The sequence below is a fragment of the Canis lupus genome, chromosome 27, assembly GCF_011100685.1.
Source record: "Canis lupus familiaris isolate Mischka breed German Shepherd chromosome 27, alternate assembly UU_Cfam_GSD_1.0, whole genome shotgun sequence".
NCBI classification, from domain to species: domain Eukaryota; kingdom Metazoa; phylum Chordata; class Mammalia; order Carnivora; family Canidae; genus Canis; species Canis lupus.
The window spans coordinates 1,749,328-1,773,907 of NC_049248.1; the positions used below are offsets into that span (position 1 = coordinate 1,749,328).

Genomic DNA, 24,580 nt, shown 5'->3' on the forward strand with positions numbered 1-24,580 from the left:
ACTACCTCAACCTCCCTTCTCTGGAAACCTCTGCTGGAAATCTACAGGAGGGGCTTCTCCCCACCAACCACCCCCAGCACCTGCTTTTCATAGGAAGGTTTCAGCATGGTTTGTCTGAGCCATTTCATACCATCACACTTGAAAGTTCGGTGTTGCTCTGACTAGCTATCAACTGTCCACTCCTAGGCTGAACTGCAGTCCTTAAGAAACAGGTCGAATGAACCACATTTTCTGCTGGTGACTTGACTTCCCTTTGCCCTTCCTCTCCATGGCCTAGTAAGACTGTAAATGTACTCCATGGCTTGCTGTGCTCTTCAGAAGCTTTCAGGGATGGTTTTCTGCTCCCTAGTTATTGATGAGGCAGAAATGACACGATCCAGGAGGATTCACAGACACACATGCATGTGCACACATGTCAAACTCAGGACTTTCAAAAGTGACATGACTATTCTACAGAAGAGCTGTGCTGACTCAGAGCGAACTGTCCCTCCTTCTGCTTCACCCTGGAAGTTCTAAGTGCAGTTCACGGTAGAAGTGACTTTGGTGGGTGGGACGGATACTTTTCCAGCAAACCCATAAGGACAGAAAAGCCAGCTTAGACTGGTTGGGCAGAAGACACCATGAGGACCAAAGAATAAAAATCAGTTATTTTTCTGGGAGCTTCTTTTCATCTCCACCGAGAGTAGAACAAAATCCTAAAGCACATAGAATTTCCATTACAGCCAAAGAAGAGGTATTGGACAATGAGTCACTAGACAGTGGAATGAGTGCCGGAGGGTATGGCATTGGCACCACCATGGTGATCAAGCTAGGAGGCCGGCTGGGGGAGGGAGACAGCTGGAATTTGCTGCAGATCAGGATTCCATGTCTGACTCAGCCATTCAACACACGCCTTGAGTACCAGGTCAGTCTCTCTCAGCTTAACCAACAGGCACACCATCACCCACCTTGTCCCTTGCTGTGAGGATCAAGTGAGATAATGGATATAAAGGTCCTCAATGAACCACCCAGAGATCAGTTATCATCAGCCATACCCATAGTCCTGACTAAAGGTCTTGGGATGGAGAGGTTCTTGGGCTGGATTCCATGTTATGGGCATAAGCAGGAAAGTTTCTACCATGGTAAGTAGCCAAGCCCTCCCAATTCCAGCAGTCAGGGAGGTGAACAACCCAGAGCTAAAGATAAAGACGTCCCACATGGAGAGCTCAGTGCAGGGAGCTGGGCAGCTAGGGGGCAGGAGGCATCCATTCAGCAGGTGCCCCTGAAGCCAGGCCCTGTGTGATGTGCCATCAGGGCCTGTGGGGGAAGAGTGGAAACAGATGGACTGACAGAAACAGCCCTGTTCCCGAGGAATCACAAGGAAGGCAAGGCGGTTGTCTCTAATTCAGGGCCTCCACCAGAGCCCTGAACTAGACTTTAGGCCTGGCCCACCTGGGGCAGGTCAGTTGAGTCCTCTGATCCCCTCCAAGAAGGGAATGATCATAACCTGTGTGTAGAGACTCACAGGGGAGCCTAGACACCACAAACTGTAAAGGGATAACAGTAAACACTCCTCTAGCATTTACTCCGTGCCAGGCACTATCTAATCCTTTTACAACTAGAGGTCGGCAAACTTTTTCTGTAAAGGACTAGGCAGTAAATATTTGAGGATTTGTAGGCCAGACGGTGTCTGTCACAACCACTCATGTCTCCTTTTGTAGCAGAAAAACAGCTACACATAATACGTGAATGAGTGAGCATGGCTGTGTGCCACCAGAACTTTATTTACAAAAACAGGTGGTGTTTTGGCTTGTGGGCTACAGTTTGCCAACTCCTGCTTCACATATATTTACTCCCCATAACCTTATAAGGTATATATCTCTTTATACTCATTTCACAGATGAGAAGGGTGAGGCCCACGGATGTCAGATAGCTTGCTCAAGGTTGTACAGCTGGTGAGTGACAGAGCTGGGATTCAAACACAGGCAAGCTGGTTCCAGAGTGCATGCCTCACCTCTCGGAGAGCCTCCGCAGCATACTGTAAGTCAAGATTCCCCAACTGAGATGTCAGTCACATGTGACAAGAGTAAGGACAACCTGAATTTACCGAGGGCCTATTATCTGCCAGGCACTGTGCCAGCTGGGTCCCACAGGGGATCCTCACAGCAGCCCTGTGAGACCAGTGCTATTATGCCCCTCATGTTACAGATGGAGAAATTGTGATCAAGGGTTGATGTCACTTGTCCAAGGTCCCAGAGCTGGCAAATATCAGAGCCATAACTGAGCCTATGGCTGTCGACTCTGAGGCCCACTCCTCTCACCTCCATACTGTGAGGCCCTACAGCCACGAGGCCGCATCTCTTTCCCTTCTCTGGTTCACTTCTCCCAAGCTCCTTGCAAAAGTTGCAGTGGGATGCTGTTCTCCTCAAGAGTTGATGCCCACCGAGACTTTGGAGTCAGTGTGAGCACATATGCACTGACGCAGATCTGCACACTTGCTTAACCCCAGACAGAGAGGAGGACTCGCTTACGTTTTCTGTGGCTGCCATACCCGCTCCAGAATCATCTCTTGCATGTCCTGGATGTCACTTAGCAACACATCATCTGTCAGTTTCTATGGCACCATGGGCTTAACGTCTCACTTCCAGTTTGCTAATAAAAACATGGGAAAATGGAACACAGTAATGGGCCCTGGCTCCTTCACAATGGAAAGAGATGTTCCCTTGGGTCCCTGGCCTTGCTGTAGAGGAATGTTTCTTGGAAGGACATCATGGACATTCCCAGCATTCCAACTCTGGCCTCCAAACTCATCTGCTCCTCTCCTTAGCTGGTCAGGAGTTGAGCAGGAAAGAGACACTGTTCACTGGTTGTGTTTGTAAAGAAGAGTCCATCAGCCAGGAAGGAGTCAAATGTTACAGACTGAACGCTTGTGTCTCCACATCCGTCCGGAAATTCATATGTTGAAGCCCTAATCCCAATGTGATGGCATTTGGAGGTGGGGCTCTAGGAGGGAATTAGGTTTATATGAGGTCATCAGAGTAAGCCCCCATGGCGGGATTACTGACCTTATAAGTAGAAGAGACACGGGAGCTTTCTCTTTCTCTACTCAGCCAACTACCCCAGGAAAGAAAGGCCTTGTGGGTACACAGTGAGAAGGAAACTCTCTACAATCTAGGGATCCAGCCCTTGCCAGTGTCTTGATCTTGCACTTCCAGCTTCCAGAACTGTGAGAAACAAATGTCTGTTGTTTAAACCACCCTGTCCATGGTACTCCGTTCGGGCACACTGCGCTAAGACGTCAAAACAATATACAGTAGAAACAGAGAACAGGAGGACTACTGCACTTTGTTCCTTTACCAGGAGCCAACCCTCCCAGGTTAGAGACACTGTTGTGCTGTTATCTTTCCCAACAAAAAAGAAACACACACATATACACGTGGAATTTAGGAGTTAAAGAAAGGTCTGAGTAAACAAAAGCACCGAATAATCCAGCTCAATTTTAGAAATGGCTTTTTCTTTTTGAGAATGGGAGAGGTTTTTCTCTGGTCTGTAGAGGTTCTCAACCATCTGTCCACCTTCTGCAGTGGTCACAGCATTATTTCTCCTTTGTTCGTGTTGTGAGTGTGTATGTGGTTTTTGTTTGTTTTTTGTTTTGTTTTGTTTTGTTTTTGCTTTGCCACTAAAATTCAAGTCGTCTTCCTCCCCCTTTGTTCTTTGAGGAACAAAGAGAAGGAGCAGCAGGTGAAATGAGAGCAAGTGGAAGCTACGGAGAATTCAGTGGAAGGACAAAGAGGCTTGGCAAGAGTTTGGGGTTTAAGAAGAAAAAAGAATGAGTGATTGAAGATTTAACAAGTTTCAGCAAAGATTCCTTTGTCCCATTGCAAAATCTTGCCATCACAGGAAAGAAAGAGGAAGAAGCAGGAAATCGGATCCCACTCTGGCCCTTCACCAGAAGAATGAGGGAGCCCAGAGCTCAGCCATAGAGACAATGTGACCACCCAGAGGATGCCCGCCGTCACCCTGCTGTGTTAACACAGGACGTTCCATCACCATGTGGCACGAGGGCGCTTTCTCCACCCCAGCAATCCCTGAGGGATCTCGCAACAGAGGTTATATTGCATCTCGGCACACGTGAATTTAGCTAATGAAACCCACTGGGAACATGGAGTACAAGGACAAAGAAGCATCAGACTTACAGGAAAGACAGACCCTACGGAGCTGACAAGGCAGAGGAGGTACAGGGGATCCACAGGTGACCTCCGGGGAAAATGCAAGGGTGCTCCAACCTTCATCAAATGTGCTGTGACCACATAAAGAAAGCAAGGTTAGGCAAAGCCACCCCTACCCCCAGCGTATTTTTAAGAAGAGCATAAGATTTGTTTCCAAAATAATCAGGGTGAAAACTGCACAAGACAAAACAGAATGAATTAGAGAAGCTACAAATTTTCAGGAGTCAAGGATTAAAGGAAGGAAATTGATATAGCCTTTCTTAATTTATAGTCTTAGCTTTCCTCAATTTTGAGTGAATTTTAGTTCTACCTCTGGGGGAGCTATTCCAGGACGTGACACACAGGGGAACGCAGGGGAGACAAGTGATCCCGGAGTGGATGGGAGAGGTAGAAGCCGGGGTATACCTTCTATGCACAAGGCTGTCACCTCCAAGAACTGGTCTCCTTGAAGATAGCAACTTGCACTTCTTACAGATTGAGTCACAACTTCAGGACATCACCATCTGCCCCACCTACACATCTGTCTAACGTGCCCTGGTCACCACCTGCCCTCACGCACCCCCTTCCACTGCCTCATGTTCTCCAGGGCAAGGACAGAGAGCTCGCTGACATCAGTAGAGCTACAGGGTAGCTCCATACCCAGGATACAGCACTGACTTTAAGCAAGTCACTGCTGGGATCTGTGGAAGAACAGGTTAGGGTAGAAGGTAGCAATTAAAACTACAGATGCAGCAGCCACGCGGGCTGGGTCCTCACCACGGCCCTAACCCTCACAACACACGGGACCGGGGGAAATGAACCTAACCTCTTAGCTACTCTGTGCCTCAGTCTCCTCATCTATACAATGGGAATATGATAGTATCTATCTCATAGCAGTGTTGTGAGTTACATAACTAACGTATTAAGAATAGTGCCGATTCCATGGAAAGTAAACTGTGAGTTTTAGTGGTTATCCAAATACGTTTCAGGAAAAGAGATATGGCTTACGGGACAAGGGAAGCCTGGGAGCTGCCATCCAAAAAGTCTCAGCAAAGCACTATATTCAGCAGATGATTTCTTGGCTCAGAATTCTTTCTTAGCTTCCATGGCTACAGAACTGGGTCTGTACTCCTCCGCCGGGCAGTGAAGGCCTGCAGAACCTGCCCCTTCCTGGCCAGCACTGTTCCTCCCATGCTTCCCTCCCTCCTGGGCCTAGATGTCGTGTCCCAGCTTTGGAAACCCCGGCCCCCACCCCCAGCCCCACTCTATCCTCTTGCCTAATCAGGGCCTGTCCCCTCTATAGGGACCCACATTCATGCCCAACATTGTCCTCCTGTGGCACTGACCATGGACATTCTTCATCTTAGCTGTCACCCACATACATGGCCATCTGCACCAGGCTCCCTCTCTTCCTTTCTTTGCTGGTCCTTCCTCTCAACACCATATGGCCAGTGCCTAATGAAGACTCTGGACAGGGAGCCTGGCTTCTATGACTCTCTTGCTACAGGCATATAGCGGGACAGTCACCACACTGAGCCCTCCGCTAACGGAGTGACACTGGGCGGCCAGTGCTTTGCTGGGTGCAGAGCCTTAGAGAGGGCCACAGTCCCTCATTGCAAATTCTCAGGGCCAGGCATATTTTGGAATTCTGGATGCTTCAGGTTCTAGAAAGGTCATGTGTGTGTATACTGTACATAATACCACAGCAGGGCAAAGGACCCCACAAGTCAATACACTCATACCATGAACATATGAATAGTCACTCTAAGCAGGTGAAATAGAGATAATACCTGCCCTTGTGTCAGTTGAGGTCACTCTGCCCCCAAATGAGTTTGGTCAAGTTTTCTGCCAAATGGATAGTGATTGAACTGCCATTTTTCAGAGATTTTCAGATTTTAGAGTCACAGAGGAAGGGCGATGCAGCTATAATAGGTGCTATGGGATTTAACAGAACATAAAATAAAAACAAACAAACATGGTAACTGCTGCCTTTAAGGAAGGCAGTGCAAAGCACGTGAGCTCAGACACTTAGATAGCCCTCTCTGAGCCTCAGCTGCCTAGTCTGCGAAATGGGAGGACACACACCTGACACGGACAGGTTTATCAAGCACCCAGCAAATTCCTGGCCAGGGATTCTGTAAGGATTCTTCCCTTTACTATCTATCCCATCAGCAGAAACTTCAACACTGGATGGCTGAGTACTCGTGTGCTAAAGATGTCCTCAGGAGAACTGAGCTGAGAAAAACCTACCTAAGAAGCTTCTTGGAGAGAATGAACTCAGAGCAAATCCTGCTGCTTCCGTTTTGTTAAAATCCTTAAGCTTCAGTTTTGTTGTATACAAAGTAGAAGAATAGAAGACCATTAACTGGAGCACCTCCTTTAAAGTATGCAGAATCCTGAGGAACAGCACCTATTCCACAGGGTGGCACAAAGCATGTGGGCCTCTCCACATAGCCATGCAATCTCTCTGCCTTGTTTGCTCTTCTTTCAACACTTTCCTAAGACACTTTGATTTCAAAAGACATCAAACACACAAACACAATTAGGCAATCAGCTCAGCAGCGGGGCAGAGTTCATAGTCAGTGAGAGAAAGCCAGTGGGATGTCAGGGTAAGAGACGAGATGGAGGCCTCAGGCTCGAAGGAGCTAGGTTTACAGTTGACTGTTTGTTTTTGTTGATAAAAGTCAAGTCTTCCCTGCAATGTCCACTGTGAAGGGAGTTCCTTTTTGCATAAATGAACCTAATCCCCCTGTTTATTAACACTAAACTTGACATTTATAGCTCAAGTGCTTTACTGGCATTAACCAATAATCCCCAGCACATTCCTGTGGGGGAGTTCGACACTGGGCTCTGAGCTGCTCCACAAGGGCCCTCGCACAGAGCAAACAGGCCCACAGCTCTGCCCTCAGGAGGAAGGTGCTCACACCACCTACCCCCGGGCCTTTTCCTCACAGAGCCCTACACACTGGGATTCCGCTCACACTTCCAAGTCCAAACACAGTGGGGAATGTGTACTGACCAAGCCACGGTGAGCACGGCTGGTACCTGAGGAGCTGTTCTGGAAGGAGCTGGCTGTCCGTGGTTTACAGAGTGTTGTGGCGGCCGGGCCGGGCTGAAGGATAAAAGGGCTAGGTTTGTCTTCACCTGGCATTCCCCCTTGGGAAACACCCTTCCCAGCCGGGTGAAGAATCCAGGTTCCGGCCCTGAGCGCTTCTGTTGGTGAAAGAGCTGCAACCAGAGTCAACACCACATTCCTAGGCTAGTGGTCATGAGCAAAGCAGGCAGCTAACATTCTGCAAAGCACACTGGGAAGCTAGAGGCCTCTTAATGTAATTAATGAAGGCCGTAGCTAGAAGAGTCTTGGAGTGAGCATGTAACTTCAGAGTGAGGAGGCCGGAGGCCTGAAACAGAAAAGGAAATCCTAGCAAAGCACAGCAGGGACGGATCCAGAGGGAGGGGAATGTCTTGGAGCTATCCAGAGAGCACGTTCTTAATCACCCCGCCTGGAGCTTTTAACCAGTTCCTTAGCAAAAATGAATTGGAATGTTATCATAACTCGGATGCATATCCACCATTGTGTAAAGCTGGCCCCATGTTCAAGCAAACTGAAGATCATTCTCTTTCCATTATGTCGACCTAGTTGTCTTCCACTCATTTTTACTATCTACGTAAAATCTCATGTTAAAAGGCTCCTCCAGGTACTGTTACATAGGAATATTTGTGTTGAGGGAATCTCATCTAACAGTTGCAGAGAGGCACTCAGTGCCCGGCACTGGCCTAAGCAGATGAACAGCGCCCTTGTGATACTGCTGTAACAAAGGACAGTGCGAGGTGCCCGGCGTTTGAGCACTTATCAGTGCAGGGCCTTGTTCTGGTGTATTAGCACATGGAACTTTCCTTAGCTCTGCTCACCATCACAGGAGGCAGGCCTTGTTAGCCTGGGTTTGTGGATGGCCTCATGGTGAAGAAACCTGACACTCCGGAGTTAAACTGGCTACCACCGAGAATTCATCAAACCCAGGCCAGACTACAACATGCCACCAGGCCACTTCATTCCTTCCCATCTCCCAACTCAGGGATCCTGGATGGCGATCATCTTCATGGAGGCTGCCACATGTGCTACACCACATCTGTGACCAAGGGCTCCTGGCCAACTATGAGCAGGGCAGGGAGAGTCCCAGGGCCACCGGGTCCTGACAATCCTCAGGCACTGCCTGGTTTGCATGGCACTCTCAGAGGGCATCACCACTTTCCTGATTCAGTTTGTCAGCAATTACTTACCAAACGGCTCTACAGACATCTCTGTACTAGAATTCATCCCTGTCGCCGGTACTCACAGCCTGGTCAGAGAAGATCACCACACATCGAATAATCCAAGATCAATTCCCATGCCATACAATGAGTGCTGAACAATGAGGAAATGTATGGCATCCACCTTATGAATAATAACCCCCATAACAACAAGCTTCTCACTCCTTAAGGATAGTACCTAACAGCTTACCGAGAAAGAGGATCCCATTCTCACAAAACAAAACACCAAACCTCAGGAGAAAAGACCCAAACACTGGAAAAAACTCTACCAGTTATAAGCTGCACGACCTTGAGTAAGACACGTAACCTATCTGAGCTTCAGTTCTTTCCTGTTGAGTTAAGAACAAGAACGTTTGTCAAGCCTACCACACAGGGTTCTTCTGAGGGTCAGGTGAAATCATGCATAGGAAAACACTCAAAAACTATAAGCCGTGCAACTGAACAGGTCATATATTATTGCTCTCACTTACCAATGAGGAAACAGGTGCCAACAGCAGAACCAGGACTAGAGAGTAGGTTTCCAGACCCTTTGGCCAGTGGTGTTCCTACCACGTGATGTTGTTTCTCTAAGTTCTAGGGGCACTTGGGAAGGGAAAGAGCCAGTCAGGCCTCAGTAGCCCAGGAAGACTCTTTGGAGCATAGGTCACACACCCCCAACCAACAGGCCAACATGATCCACAGAGGTGTTATATTTGGCTGGTATAGTTATTTTAAAAATTTTTGTGTGCCAACACTTATGAAGCATTAGGTTTCACCAAAAATGCATATTACCTTTCTTAAATCAGAAGGACTCGTGACAATAGGTGGACATTCCCTCATGGTGATAATCTGCTGCAGCTACACCTTTAGGGAACATGTGTTCTTGTGTGTCACCACTCCTCCATCCCCTACTGTTTCTCCAACCTGGAGGCCAAGTGTCAGAGGCTATTTTTCACGATTCTTATATTGCCATTTTCCTGCCACACTGGGGATGAGCACACATCTATGGGAATACAAACCCTCTCCCTGCTGGGGGAGGCCTGCTTCACATACGTTTCTCGCCTGGCTCTCGAAGGCATGGGATTCTGAAACCTCTGACCTGAAGGCCACAGAGAATCCCAGGAGGTAAGGAGGCAGGCTAGGAAAATAGTGCGGCCATGCAGTGACCCTGAAGCAGAAGCCTGACTGGAATGAGGGGCTGTGCGGATGGGGACAGGGACAAGTAGAGGACTGGAAGATGTTTGGATCAAAAAATGAAGCTGTGTTATGGAAGGAGGATCTTGAGTGATGATGGTGACAGCAGGGGACCAGGGGACAGGGCATGGTAATACTGCCTTCAGGCAGAGAGGGAGCAGAGGTGCCCGTGACTGAAAACGAGGAGAAATACTTTGCAAATTCATTCATTCAACACAACTGTCTCAAACGCTTATTGTGTTCTAGGTACTAGGAAAACATCAGGGCTAAAACCAGACCCAAATCCCTGCTTTCTCAGCAGAGACCACCAAGTTGGGAAGAATCTTGCCACAGAACCTACCCCCCTACCCCCGTTCACGATCCTGCCCATTAGGTGTCCAGCAAGCAAGGACAGACAAACGGCAGAATTTATGGTTTTCCCCCAGACGGCTGCTGAACAGGAGGGGGAGGGGGGTTGGGGGGGTTAATGGGTCAGAAATGATCCACCTGCCCCTGCTCAGCCCGTGAAAGCACAAAGCGACTCGAAACCCCACTCATTAATCTTCTAAGACATTGGATGAACCTCAGAATTACGGCATAGACAGTGGGGTCTGTCATTCCTCTGACCTATTTTTCCAGGCTTCTTACATTGTGTGATGGATCACATGTATATTCCCCCACACAAGCACTCTCTTCTGCTCACCTGCTCTCTGGCTTGTGTGCAAGCCACACACACACACACACACACACACACACACACACAGAGTTACCTTTAAGCTTTTTCAGAAGGGGTCACCTTGACACAAGATAGTCTTATAGAAGGGGTACTCTGCATGTGAAAAAAAAGAGGAAACACACAGGCATAGCTCAGGGCACCTCATGACAATTCTTTTAGTTCCACTGTGGAGGAGACAGAAAAACTAATTACCCGGGCAAATGAGGAAAATGATAGAGTATTTCCATGTAAAGTGGAAGCATGATAAAGACTTTCTTCCACCAGGGTGGCCAAGGGCAATGCAAAGAGGAGAAATGTTTGTAATATTTCTGCCCGTAAGTACATAATCACTAACTACATCCACCACAGGTTCGCTACTTGTTTTGCTCACTGGCCTCTAGCAAGCACCATGGAGCTGAGAAGGGCAAGCAGAGAAGGAGCCGTTGGTGCAAGCTGGTGATGTGGAGGACTGGCACATGAACTGGGCAGACGCAGCAAGGAAGAGGAGGCATCCCCTAGATATCCCTAGATATTTACTATGCACCTGGCACTGCGCTGGCCACTAGGGCTGCTGGCATGACAGAGTGGGAAGGGGTGGACGAGGGCCAGAACACCTAAGATGACCACCCTGGCAGAGGAGCTTGGAGATGGAGGGGGGCCAGAACATGGAAGATGACCGGGAGGTCTTGCAGATGAGTGGGCGTGACAAGGAGTAAAGACTACAGCAGGCAAGTATAAGATAGAATCAAATGAGAGAAAGGGTGTGTGTGTGTGTGTGTGTGTGTGTGCGTGTGTGTGTGTGTGTGTGTGTGTGTGTGTAAAGGGAAGATGGACAACGGAAGAGAGGAAAAATAATGTGGTATGACAGAAAAGCCTGTGGTTGAGATAACTTGGATTTGAATGCTAGTTCTTCTACATGATCTTGGGCAAGTTACTTAATGCTAAAGCTTCTGTGTTCTCGTACTCAAAAATGAGGGGAGGGTAATAATATTTATCTCCGAGGATTCTTCTGAGTGTTAGGTGAATGATCTACATGAGAGCACCCTGCCGGTGCGGCAGTGGGTGTGCAACAAACGCTGTCCTGCTCACTTGCTCCTTGACACGTGGGGGGAAATCAGGCCTTCAGGGCCATATGCAAGTCAGAAAGAAGGCTGCAGTGAGCCTTCAAGGAAATACCTCTCCTCTTTCCACCCCATACCTCCTAGACACAGCCAGGACTGGCTATGTGAACTGTGTCTGTCTGTGCATTACTTAAGAAACCCTTGAAATCCCCTCAAGGATCATTCCATTTGGGTTAGGTCATACATTCCCAGAAACCTCTTGTTCAAAAGCAAGTATAATCCCTGGAAGGAACCTCACATGGGCCCAAACACCCACTGAGATGGTGGGATGAGGGGATTTGGAAATCCAGGCCTGGTGGGGTCTTCCCACAAAGGGAGGGGAATTTCAGAACAATTTCACTCCCATTAAGTGAGAGAGGCGGCCTGGGTGAGGGTTCCAGGTAGGGGCTTCGGGCTGCCAGAGGTCAGCAGGGTGCATGGAGGGACAAGAGAAATGGCCACAAGAGAGGTGGAAGAGGAGGGAAGGTTGAGGCCAACGTGGCCTACTTTACTATTTGCTAAAAACCAGATATGGATGAAGAAAGTCTCTTTTGCCTTCACTTATACCCATCAGCACCTCTAGGCAGAAAGGCCAATATCAGAGTCTTTGGAGGATGGAGAGGGAACCCAGCTCTAACACCAGCCTCTAAGACCTTACAAAATATCTTGCCCCTTCAGAAGCCATTCTAGCCAACTTGAGGGCTCAGACCTGGGTGGCCAGGCTGCACCTAGCACCCCCATTGCAGCCCTGCCTTATATTCTGAGCTCAGGTTAATCACTTTTTTGCATTTTGCCTACTTCAGGAAAGTTGCAGCTGCATGCTCACTTATCAAAGACCCCACCAGGAGATTTGGAAAATATAATACAAATTCTTCTTTAACCTTCTTCCTTGTCAAAATTGCTCACTATTACCAACTTCAAGCAGGACTGTGTTACATCTTCTTCTTCTTTTTTTTAATAGAGAAATATTACCACAACCACTACACACCTAAGTCCAATGAGAAAGCTGGTAATGAAGGAGACCCTGCCAGGCATCAGACAGTACAGAGTGTCACTGCTTCTTGGAGGATGACCAACCAAGCGGAGCAGAGAGTTATCATCACAAGCTATCTGTGTTTCATGTAATAATGCCCTAATGATTCAATTAGCATTGATTCTTCAGCAGCAACAATATTTTCTGACTGATCCAGCAATCTAGTGCTCACTGTTGATTGATACAATTCCTATGAGTAATAACGCAGTTTGAAAGAAATTTAATTCTTCACAAATCACGTTTAAGATCTTTTCATTTTAATGTGATCATTTCCCACCTTGTCCCCCCACCCCTGGGGGTCATCAGAGCCCTTCAGTGGGTGTCTCCTGCTGGGCACCCCTGCTGCAGGTCCTCCCCGTCACTTGTCTGGGTATCTTCAGCCCTCGCCGCCCCCCACAGATGCTGGGTGGCCGCAGCCAGAAGAACAGATGGGGCACGATGGCTGAGGCTCAGTGAATGGTCCCCAGCACACAGCCGCGGTGGAAGCAGCCCAGGCAAGAACCACTGAAGCAGGCTTTCTGAAAAGCTGCCCTGGTAACATCGCTAAAATTGGAAAGCAGGCAGGGTGTGTAGGGGGCAGAGTGGGAGGCTGGTGGGAGAGGAGAGGACAATCAAAAACAGAGAAGGGAATGAAAACAGACGATTGGAATAACATCTTTTACCAGTTAAAAACCAGACTTCCTGAGCAAGACGCTGAAACACTACAACTAGCCAGAGAAACTCCGGGAAAGGAGCTCAGGGACCAGGCCATGGGGCCGAGGGGCTGCAGCCTCCGACCCTCTACAGGCTCCGCGGAAACTCACTCTGACACTATCTCCACATCCGTATCCTCCTCCGGCTGTGGCTCCCACCAAAAGCCTCTCCAGGATGAAATGTGTGTCACCCCGGAAGCCAAGGGAGGTGCTATTGTCACAACCCATCCTGTCCTCTAGGTGACCAGGCACCAGCCTGTGGATGGAGTCAGACTGGGTGCTCTGTAGGTAGCTTCCCTTCAATCAGTTCTGCTGCATCTCTATGCCAGCTCTGATGTCTCCAACCTGACATTTCTATGGCCACTACCATCTTGCCCCTGTCAGCCACTGTAACAGAACCAGAAGCAGTAATAATGGCCTGGAACATCTGAAGAGCTATGTGAGTCTTGATGCTAGATATTATTACTTCGTGTGATCCTGTTAACAATCTTCTGGAACAAGCATTATCTCCACTTTACAGGTAAGGGAATGAAGGTTCAGGGTGGTTAAGCAATGTGATCAAAGACATTTGGTAAGCTGAGGAGCTTACTAGGCAAGGTGAAAACCCTTGACCTTTAAAACCAGAGTTAGGGGCTCCAGAACCTTTCTGCATCATTAATTCTCAGCCACAGCCATGGAGATCTCCTAACTTCACCTCTTCTTCTCTACTTCTTACAAGTACAACCCTTTTATTCTGCTTCTCAGAGACAAAGATGGGCAACAACTCTTCAAAGAATCCTTTTGGACATAGTGACCTTCTACCCAAAGGACCAAGGAATCCAGATCCCCTCCCTCGTCTGAGAAGAGCCAACCCCCTCCTCTTCAGAACACTCCATGGATCCATTTAAGCCCATTCCACATTAACTCAACCCATCGGGGTCCCTACTGAGCTCCCTGTTGATTCTGACTCACAAGGGAGTCAGACTGAGGGATCCCCCTCCAAATATTCTCCAAGATTCAAAGTGATTTCAGTGCCATTCATCCCAAACCTCTTCATTTCCCAAACCGTTCACCCTTCACCACCCTGTGCCAGCCAGAGAATGTATGTGAAATTTCTGGGTCTGACAGACATCAGATTCAAGGCAAGAACTGCTCAAATTCTTTCAAAATTCAGGAAAAGTGTATCTTTGCTCCATTGCCACTATGTCTATGGGAAGATCATGTCAAAATCAACTAATTATTTGGTTACTCCTTTACAGGAAATACTTCTTGGCTTATATACATATCTTGCTTACTATCTATACTGGTTACTCTGAAAAGAAATGCTTCTTCTGCCTAATAGTTGGCCAGTTTCGTGGGCATAAGCCTTGGTCCCAAACCTGATTCCATCAGCTTTGATAATGAAGACCAGAACAAAGGGTCTCTGGAAGCAGCAGTGTTGTTTGGCTTTTAAATAAACCTACATAAAAGAACACATGGACAGGAGCAGCAGTCCAAACTACATTTATTAATTTTAGGTTTTCAATATTAAAACCAATCACCATCAGTTTTATACCACTTAAGATGATTTGGAGTAAGTCTATAAGAGCAGAGCTTGGGAGGGAAAAGGGAAGCAGTGTAGGTTTTAATTTAGACTGACAGAAAATTGGTTCATTAATGTTCTATCAAAGGATGCCCCTTCCCGAAGTTTTGCTTAGCAGTGAAAACAGTGCTGTTAGCTAACACTGGTTTCTTGACGCTTATATATATAACTGAAGAATAAGGTGAGTGAGATTAAAAGCATTGTCTGTACCCAGTTCTTCCTTAGGTCACATCTTCATGAAGCCACATCATTAAAAATGAGGTTCCATGGGAGGCAGGAAGACCTGTCTCTCCTTTCCAGTTGGAAATGTCTCAAAAGAGGTCAACCATTGGTCACTGAGAATTGAGTGCTCAATGTCTTCTTGAGGCTCAACACAACCCTCTAAAGTGTTTCCATATCTGAAAGGTGCCTCTCAAGAAGTCATGTGGCCAAGCTAATGCAACTGAGTTCATCGTTCCTATCAAACAAGAATAACTAAAATCAGCATTTATGTTCCATTGGGTCGTTTTGGTTTCTTTTTTTTCTCAGCTCCATCAAACATTAGGTCATCTCAGGGGTCTCAATGAAGAGGTACAGAGTGCTTATTTGATGATGTCATCCAAGTGAGATGGACAAAGCAAACCCACACCATCGTCCCTTGAGCAATGGAGGCCATGGAGAGAGGCAGAAAGGGAAGAGAGGAAGAGGAGATTGTTCCAAGTTATAAGAGGTGGCTTTTACCATAGCACATAAAATGAAAATCTGATCTAGCAAGGCACACTTTTCACAGATTCCACACACTAGAGTTAAGATTCCCTATGAGGCCACCATGTGGTAGGGTCTGATCTGCCCTGGCCCATTCACTACTGGATTTGCCATATGCCCCATACTACCAGTAAGCAGATAAACCAAAATACTGACACATTAACACAGCAAGACCCAGATGTGGTTATCCACCAAAACTCAAACCGGAAGAACAAGAGTATCCCAAGGCACTGCAGTATTCTCATGGTGTTGGGCAGTTAGGATCAGAAAACACCCTGGAGATTAACTTCAAGATTCCAGGGAGGGGAGGAGGTTCTGAGTATCTAGACTCTTCACAGCAAGTGGAAGCCCCTGGTTGTAAGGACGAAGATACAGCAGCCTAGCGTAGGCAAGGCATCACTCTCTGCATGTCTCAGGAGAACAACTGGGTTCACTTCAACTATCGGCTCAGCTCAGGTGGCTGGCCACACTCAAGACTCAAAGGATGTGGTTACCATGGTGACTCTGCCTCTGTGATGGAATCTAACTTTGTGTCTGATCCCTTGTACATCGCTGGGGTGTGGCTGGGTGAACTGTATGTAACAAAGACTCAGAAAAAAATTAGAGCCAAAGCTAGCCCAGAAGTACTGAGGTTAGCCCAAGAACAAAAGAAAGACCCTTGGCCAATACACAGAAAGGGACGATACAATCTTGCCATTTTCTATTAAAGTCCTAAGAAAAGTAGTTTTTTAAACAGAAATTGATGACTCCTTGCTACTACAATTCTTTTCTTTTCCAGTGGATCACTCATTCAATTCATATTCGTATTACTCTATTGCTGAAAGAGCTCTCTATTTAAATGGAAGAGTTTCTTCCACAGCCAGTTAAGTGCAATCTGACAGTGAAAACCAAAGAATACTCTACCAAGGCTTTGCTATGGGGTTGTATGTGGACCACGAATTAGCCACATGACATCACTGGGAGCTGGTTGGAGAGGAGACTCTGAGGCGCCACACCCCAGATCTACTGAATCAAAATCTACATTTTACTAAGATCCCCAGATTATTCATATGCAAATTCAAGTTTGAGGCATGATAACCCAAGGGGCACTGTGGATTCTTCTCTGAAAATCCTTGGGGCTGGGATAGGACAGAACCTATGTGCCTTTGGTATAATGGGTAGACTGAGGCCAAACTGCTTGATCTCCAAACCTCACTCCAGAACAAATGTTTATGAGCAAATTTAATAACTTCTCAATGCCTCAGAGTTCTCACCCATAAAACAGGGATAACAGCAGTACCTACCTTATCAGGTCCTGTGAGCACCGTGAGTTAATTATGTACAACACTTAGAATACTGCCAGTCCCATAATAAGCACTATATATGGTAAGCTGATAGACAGTAGGATGTACATGAACTGGAACTGAAGAATGGAGACCAGAAGTGGCTTCTACATCTCCTGTGCATGTAACTGCCTCTATCCGGCCTATTAGAGACAATTCTTTGTTAGTCATTCATTTCTTTGTCCCCTCCCTACTCCCATCTGCCATGGCCCGGCTTTGCACCCTACTCCTAAGGAGTCATACAGATAGAATTTGAAAAGTACTACCCTTTACTTGGTCACAGGCCTAAATCAACCCCCATCACCCCCATCTAGCTGGTGAATTATACAGTCAGTATGTAGGAGAGATGGCCCCTTCCAGTGGTTATACAATCTCCTGATCTCCTACTTAAAAAACAAAACAAAACAAAAACAACCCCCCCCCAAAAAAACCCAAATAAACAAAAAAAACTCTTTAAAATAAGCTAGCAATTAAAAAATGTCTAACCCATGATTTTCTGAGTGAAACAATCAGCCCTGAGTTGCTCCAGCCCTTGGCATCTTCATCCCACAATGTAGGGGTTGGTTTGGTGCCCAGCTGCTGAACTGGGTGCAAGGGAGAAAATCCATGCTGATCCAGGCCGAATGACTTTCCTGACTTGGTAGCTCCAGAGATTAGCTTGTCATTGTAGAGCAACTGAGTTAATTAGGAATTTCTGTGGAGTCAGAATTCTGAGTAGTAGAAAAGAACTGGAGAATAAGAATGCAAGAATGGCTACCCTGTACCATAAACAGCATTTCTTCTCCACACTGTCCCTTGAGGCTTGGAGAGTTGGGGAAAGCACCATCTCTTCAGAGAATCAAGTGTAGAGATAGCTGAAAGTGGACAAGTGCATGTTTGGAAAGTTAGGAATAATACTGTCATAATTCTTCCCCAGAAGAGAGTTAGCATGCCTCAATCCATGAAGATCCCATACAAGTCCATAGCATGAGGTATCAAGAAGTCATCTTCACAAGGACTTCAGCCATAGCAGGGTGTCAAAGCACGCGTGATGGCTATCAGTTATGATTTTTACCCAGAATCTCTTGTCTCTTCTACTGCCTTGTCTGAACCAGAGCTCCTGGGAGGGATTTTTGCCTTCCAGCCCTTCACCTCTCACTAATCCACAATCTGTTACCTTTTTTTTTTTTTTTAAGATTTTATTTATTTATTTATTCATGAGAGACACAGAGAGAGAGGCATAGACACAGGCAGAGAGAGAAGCAGGCTCCATGCAGGGAGCCTGACGTGGGACTCGATCCTGGTTCTCCAGGATCACGCCCTGGGCTAAAGGCGGCGTTAAACTGCTGAGCCACTGGGGCCGCCCTCTCTGTTACTTTTAATTGAAATAGTTAAGCTATGTAGGTCAGCTCATTTAAAATCCTCAAGGGCAGACCACTGCATTATAAGCAGGATGAGCCCCACAAAGTTGTTCTCTAAACTGGATTTCATGTATTAAAATATAGACACATAGATACACACAAACAAAATTTCGTGAAAACCACCTACACAAAAACTGAGATGGGCACGAAAGATCCATATCCATAATTGGGCCACTGGTCATCTACCAAGCTCAAGGTTGGAGCCACCCGAGAAGAATGGCACTATTTGCTGAGAAGCACACCCCAGTTGCCCATCTTTGACACATCTGGCAAAGGGATTCTCAGATGCCTGTTACTTCTCAAGGCAAACACCACTGATCCTCTTGTCCTCCCATTTCTAACCAGAGTGCATAGCAATCAACTTGACCACAGCTCCACTATTCCCTTCCTCCCAAGAACAGGCAGTAAGTCGGTCATTGTGTGTATATTTTACATGCCAAGAACACATATGTGTTCAGTGGCATAAAATACTCATAATTTCATGGATGCCAGAAAGGATCAATATAGAGAGAACAAGCCTTAGCATCTGTTTTCAGTATTCCCACCTTTTCCAAAGGCAAAAAAGACCAACAGACGCTTCCAGACAATTGGCTTGTTTGATAGGATAGTATTGCCCTACCAGCAGAAGCCTCTGCCAGGGACACCTTTCAGAGCTGTGAAAGGGATTCTTAGTCCACGTATGCTCAAAAAGTTAAAGGAAATACTAATAACAAGCCACAGTCAGAAACACTGAAATAATGCCAGATTGTGTTAAACCAGTGGGAAGCACAGGGTGTGGGAGTGGAGATAATGCACATCCAAGTGACCTTAAGTGACATCACTGCTAACCTCCTTCCATCTGAACCCATATCCAACTTGATAGGCAGGTGGAGAAGATTAAAGTCAAGTAACAGATCTTTGAAACATACTTTTGCTGAAGAGATCCTTCTGGGGTCTGAGACCAGTTTGAGGAGGAGGACTCCTACTCCGCCAGGCCCGTAGGAGAGGGAAACACTAAAGACGGAGCCCGATTCTTGCGGCAAGCCTTGACTCCTTCCTGCAGCAGACTGTTTCACACAATGGTTAGAGTGAGCAGTTAGATACCAGAAGTCTTTTCAAGTCAGTGTATTCATCTTCAGCCTCCTTGCATAAGGCCTAAAGGAGTCAACCACCCAGATGTCAGAATCAAGTCATGGGCAAAAGTTTTTAATGATACCAAGTGATGCTGTGCCAGGGAGTAGCCTGTTCATATTCTAACAATTTCTGGATCCAAAATCAAAATTAAAAATCACTGAGGCTGAATCCCCTACATTTTAGAACACTGAATAATCTTAAATGAGTTCTCATAATGGGCAGTGACCAAGAAGAAAAAAAAAAAAGTACTATCTCCCAGATTTAATAGAAGACACTGTATTATAAGCTCCTCAGGAGAACTTCAGTCACCACTGTGAGTCTAGCACCAACCCCAAGGCCTGACACACACTGTGTGCTCAACATTACTTGCTTTGTGCAAGAGTGAAAGAATAACACTGATTCTTTCAAGGGAATTTAAAATTACCACCAGATGGGTGATATGTCCATGGTGACAGATCTTTAAGACCATTGAAACTTAAAGTAGCAGGGCCACAGATTGTTCCGGGTCCATGACAAATAAGGACCTAGTTGACTCTCTTTCAAAATATGAAGCTCCCTTCAGCAAGGAAATAATGATATAAAAAAAGTTGATAGCAATGAACACACCTCGTGCCCAAATCTTGGTTTTTAAATATCATTCTCCAATAAAAGAAACCAGAGTGCCTTGGAGAAGTGTTTGATTCCAGGGCTGAGGTAGAAAAAATTCAAGATGATTCTGGAGCAGCTCCTAGTCCAAAAGCAAGAAAATGATTGAGGGCTGAGGGCACGTTGAAGGCGACAGGAGCTAACCTGGGAGAGCTCTCAATGGCCAAAGCTAGAACAATTTGAACAACAGAACAAATAAGAGTAATATTAAATTATAGCCCATAGAATAAAATAACATGATAGTGATATTATTAATTAAATTAATTAAATTATTAATTTTAATAATTGAATAAAGAAAGAAATGAGGAAGAAGGGATAGCTCTTCCTAATAGAAGAAGGTCAATTAAGAGATGTAGAGGAAAAGAAGACAATAGAAAAATTAGGCAAACACCACAGTAATAAATATTGCAGGCAAGGTCCGCAATGTATGCTAAAATTACAAGCAAAAGTTTGATAAGCAATGAAATATTATACGCAAAATATCTCCCTCAGGATATTAATTAATTAGAAATGGAGAAATAGCAGCTTTACAGTAGATAAACCCAACAGACACCACCTTCACCAAGTGATAAAGTTTAGTGGCACCAGTAAAAACACATTCTAACATCTTTTGCCCCTGTCACGATAGAATGCAGAGGGCACATTACTTCTGTGATATTCAGAAGTTTTGTATGTATCCTGGAGGCAAAATGTATTACCTCAATCTAATCATGATGAAACAGACAAACCCAAATTAAGAGGCATTCTCCAAAATAATTGACCTGTACTCTTCAACAACAGTGTCAAAGTCATGGAAAAACAAGGCAAGACTGAGGGACAGGCCCGTGTTTCTGGGAGACGCTAAAGGAGACTTAATGACTAATCATGCAGGACCCTGTATTCGACCCTGGACCAGAAAATAAGCTTAGGCAGAGAAACTGGGGAAATCAAAAGGAAGTCTGAGGTTTAACTGAAAGTATTGTACTAATGGCAATTTCTTCATTTTAACCATTATATTCCAGTTATGCAATGTATAAACATAAGAGGAAGATGGGTGAAGGATCTATGCACACTCTCTGTGCTATTTTTCAACTTTGATGTGAGCCTAAGATTATTTCAAAGAAAAATGTAAAAAAAAAGAAGAAGAAAAAAAAGTCAAGTAAACTAAGCACTGTTTATAGACACAGTTGATTTACATTCTGCCACAAGCTCATGATCACACTACGGATTGGTAACTGGTAACTGGTCTACCAGCTGGGGCCCACATTTTGAGTAGCACTATACTAAATTATTTGCAATTTACCAGAAAGTAAGGAATCAAAACACCTTCTTGTTCATGCCTAATGAGTATCATTAGGTCCTGTGTTCAAGCTTTATACTCAGTAGGTACGTGTTGCTCACAAAGTAAGAAATTGGGAGTGATGATTCTCATTCTACTCTGATTTTAAAAGCAAAATAAAAAACAAAAACAAAATAATCCTGTTTGTGACAGTGTCAAGGTTGTTGACACTAACCTTGGTTTTCTCCTAATTAAACTGGGAAAATAATGTGTACCCCAACACCTTTATAAGGGTTGACAGGGGGCCGAAATGAGATAAACTGTATGGAAGTGTTTTGAAATCATAAAAGCACCATTCAGGTGTAACCTTGTCTTATGAGTCACATGCTTAAAAGTCCTCCTTTTCATTATTTTCAGAAATGGATGGCTTAATAATTTGTTACCAAAGATATCCATCCAACTTGAGAAATTATTTCAAATTTACTGAGGACCTAATATGTTTTAGGCATTGGCATAGCCCCTATAGTAGATAGAAAAATGAATTTCACATGGACTCTGGCCTCAGTGAGTTTCCAGCCACAGGAAGGAGGATGACACATATGTCGATAAATGACAATACCACATTAGAAGTGGAAATTGCCAACTTCCAGGCAGGCACCCCACACAGATATGGGAAAATCAAGGACTTGAGCCAGCTGCTTTTTCCCTTTGTGACCACACAGTTCCTTTGTGTACGTCTGTACAAATTACTTCCAAAAATGAATTCCACATGATAAATAACAAATGATTACTGGATTGATAAAGGGAAAAGAGATGAGGCTTTTGGAGGCAGAAGCATGTGTTCCAGTAATGGCCAGTACTTATGAGCTTTAGGTCTTTGGGCAAGGCCCTTAACCTCAGTCTCTTCCTCTGCAAAATGGGGACAATATGCTACCCACCTCACAGAACCACTCTGAAGACTGAAGGAATTCATACAAATCAAATACTCAGAACAGTACTTAGCCCACAATGAGCACTACACAAGACTTGTTCTTTCTTCTTGTCCTGGGGAAATGTATCTATGGCTTTGTGACTGATAGTAGGGAAAAATACCCCACAAAATCAAAACAGAAAACTCTAGTTACAAAGTCCTTTTTGCTCCAGAAAAGCACAGATCCTCTTGAGTGATCAGGAGAGAATGAGGACAAGTCTGTAGTGCACAGACTAGCTGGTTCCCAAGGCTGTTGATGGTCAGGATGGGTGCTGTGTAATGTCGCTCACAACTCCCACCTGCTCCCCTTTTAGCCTTTTGGACATTTGAGTTCATACTCTGGGCTCTCAAGTCCCCAAGTCTTCTTGGGGAATTGGGGCGATCCACAGACACACTTTGCAGTGACTGTATTTGCAGGCTCTCACCACATCTCCCCACCTCTGCTGAGAACTCCCATCCTCCTTATCTGGCACAAGGGAAAGCCACAGTGAAAGGGTCTCTGCCTTGCCCTGGCATGGCCTCAGGTCTTGGCTTGTTCTTATTTCTTTTTTGTTGTTGTTGTTTTTGGTTTTTTCGCTTGTTTGTTTTTGTTGTTGTTGTTGTTGTTTTGTTGTTCTTGTTTCTGACACACACCGGTGTGTTTTGGTCTTTCCCACAATGTCCATTCAACCACAATCTGGACATGTTCAAAGCCCAGCCCTGGACTGGTGGAGAGGCCAACAGCTCCTCACTTCCTGCTACAGTGTCCCCAGCCCACAGCAATGGAAAACCATTCAGACAAATAACAAGGAAGGGCCAAACCCACAATCCAAACCATATTTCTCCAGGCCCCTCCTCCTCTATCTCCTCCACTATCTATTCTCATCTGTCCTCGTAACCCAAGGCAATCATATTCTCGGCTTACATGAAGGTCCTCTGATTCGATGCTCACACACACACACACACACACACACGCACAGTGATTCCTCCACACGTGATTTCTCTACACGGCAGCCACATTCATCCTGTTATAACACAGACCATGCCACTCTCTAACTCAAAATCTCCGATGGGCCCTTACTCATTCCAAGAGGTAATGTCCTTCCCATGGCGCCCAAGCCCTCCTCCTTCTGGCCTCTAGTTAGCACCCTGTCCTACCTTCAGCTAGCATTCCTCCTAGCTTGAGCCACTCCAGATGTTCTGGCCTCCTTCCTCTTCCCTGAGTTTACCCAGCCACTCTCACCTCTGAAAAATTGCTCTTCCAATTCCATCTGCCTGGAATGCTTTTCTCCCAAATATCCACCTGGCTGGTTCCCTCAAGCATCCCCTTGGGAAGCCTTCTGTAATCATGTTATTTATAATATAAGCCACTACCCACACCTACATCCCCATTTTACTGCTTTATCTTTCTCCACACACTTGTCACCACCCAACATCATGTGTTTTACTTATTTAATTTATTTATTGTCTCGCCCTAGTATAACCTATGGGCAGGGAGAGCTGTTTTATATACTGCTAAATCCCTAGTATTCAGAACAGGTATTCAACAAATACTTGTTGAATAAAGGAAAGAAGGAACTGAAAAATCTCTATACATATATATACAAACACATGTGCTTATATTCCTACGCATGCATATTACAGCTACTACTTCCTGAGCTCCGACTACATCCCGGGTACTGGATGAGGCCTGCAAGGAAGCACATGCACTTTGCACAAGTATCTAATTAATGCTTTCAATGAGCCTGCAAGAAAAAATATACTTATGTACATTATAAAGATTAGGAAACTGAACTTGCCTAAGTAGTCAGCAAGGAAAAGAAAGCTGGATATGGTCTCCAGAACTCCAAATCCCATGCTCCTTCTACTAGGCAACACTGTGTCTCAGTACTCGTGTCCCTTAAAACTCTTGCCCATTAATGATAATTGGCCAGTACATCTGCTGTATTTCCCACCAGATGGAGCCTCCTGGAAGTCCTGGCAGTGTCTTCCCCTCTGTTTCCCCAGGACCTGCTCATATAGTATAGTTCCTGGTGCATAGTCAGTCTCCATTACGCACTGTTAGAAATGTTAATTTTCCCTCTACCTGAGCTGACAGATCGTCAAGCACTTATTCCTCTTTCCTCGGCAACTAGGGCACATCTGACTCAAGTCAGAAGAGGGAGAAGCATCCTGCTGCATTTATCTTCAAGAAAGAAGAAAATCTCAGACAGGCGAAGAGCAGCACTGCTCGCACCAGGCAGCCACGTGCCCCCTCAACTCCCCCCCCCGGCCCCCGCCCAGGGGACCCTGCTGACACAACCACAAAGGTGAGAAGATGGAAGGAGTGCAGCTGGGGGAGAGCTGAAAACTAACCTGGAAAGTCTCAAAATCTTGACTGTGCTTCCCCCCTTTTTAA

The 24,580-nt window shown here is 45.8% G+C and overlaps 1 protein-coding gene and 1 long non-coding RNA gene across 40 annotated transcripts in view; both read right to left on the bottom strand.

The window, feature by feature from the left end:
- The window catches only part of CACNA1C (calcium voltage-gated channel subunit alpha1 C), a 747,770-nt gene that overhangs the window by 461,728 nt on the left and 261,462 nt on the right, over positions 1 to 24,580 (bottom strand). The gene's annotated exons all lie outside the window — the stretch shown is intronic.
- LOC119866445 lies at positions 12,777 to 17,725 on the bottom strand. The gene is made up of 4 exons (XR_005379696.1): positions 17,304 to 17,725; positions 16,779 to 16,960; positions 13,302 to 15,208; positions 12,777 to 13,087 (listed from the first exon to the last, which is right to left on the bottom strand). It is a non-coding gene; the product is annotated as an uncharacterized LOC119866445 (long non-coding RNA).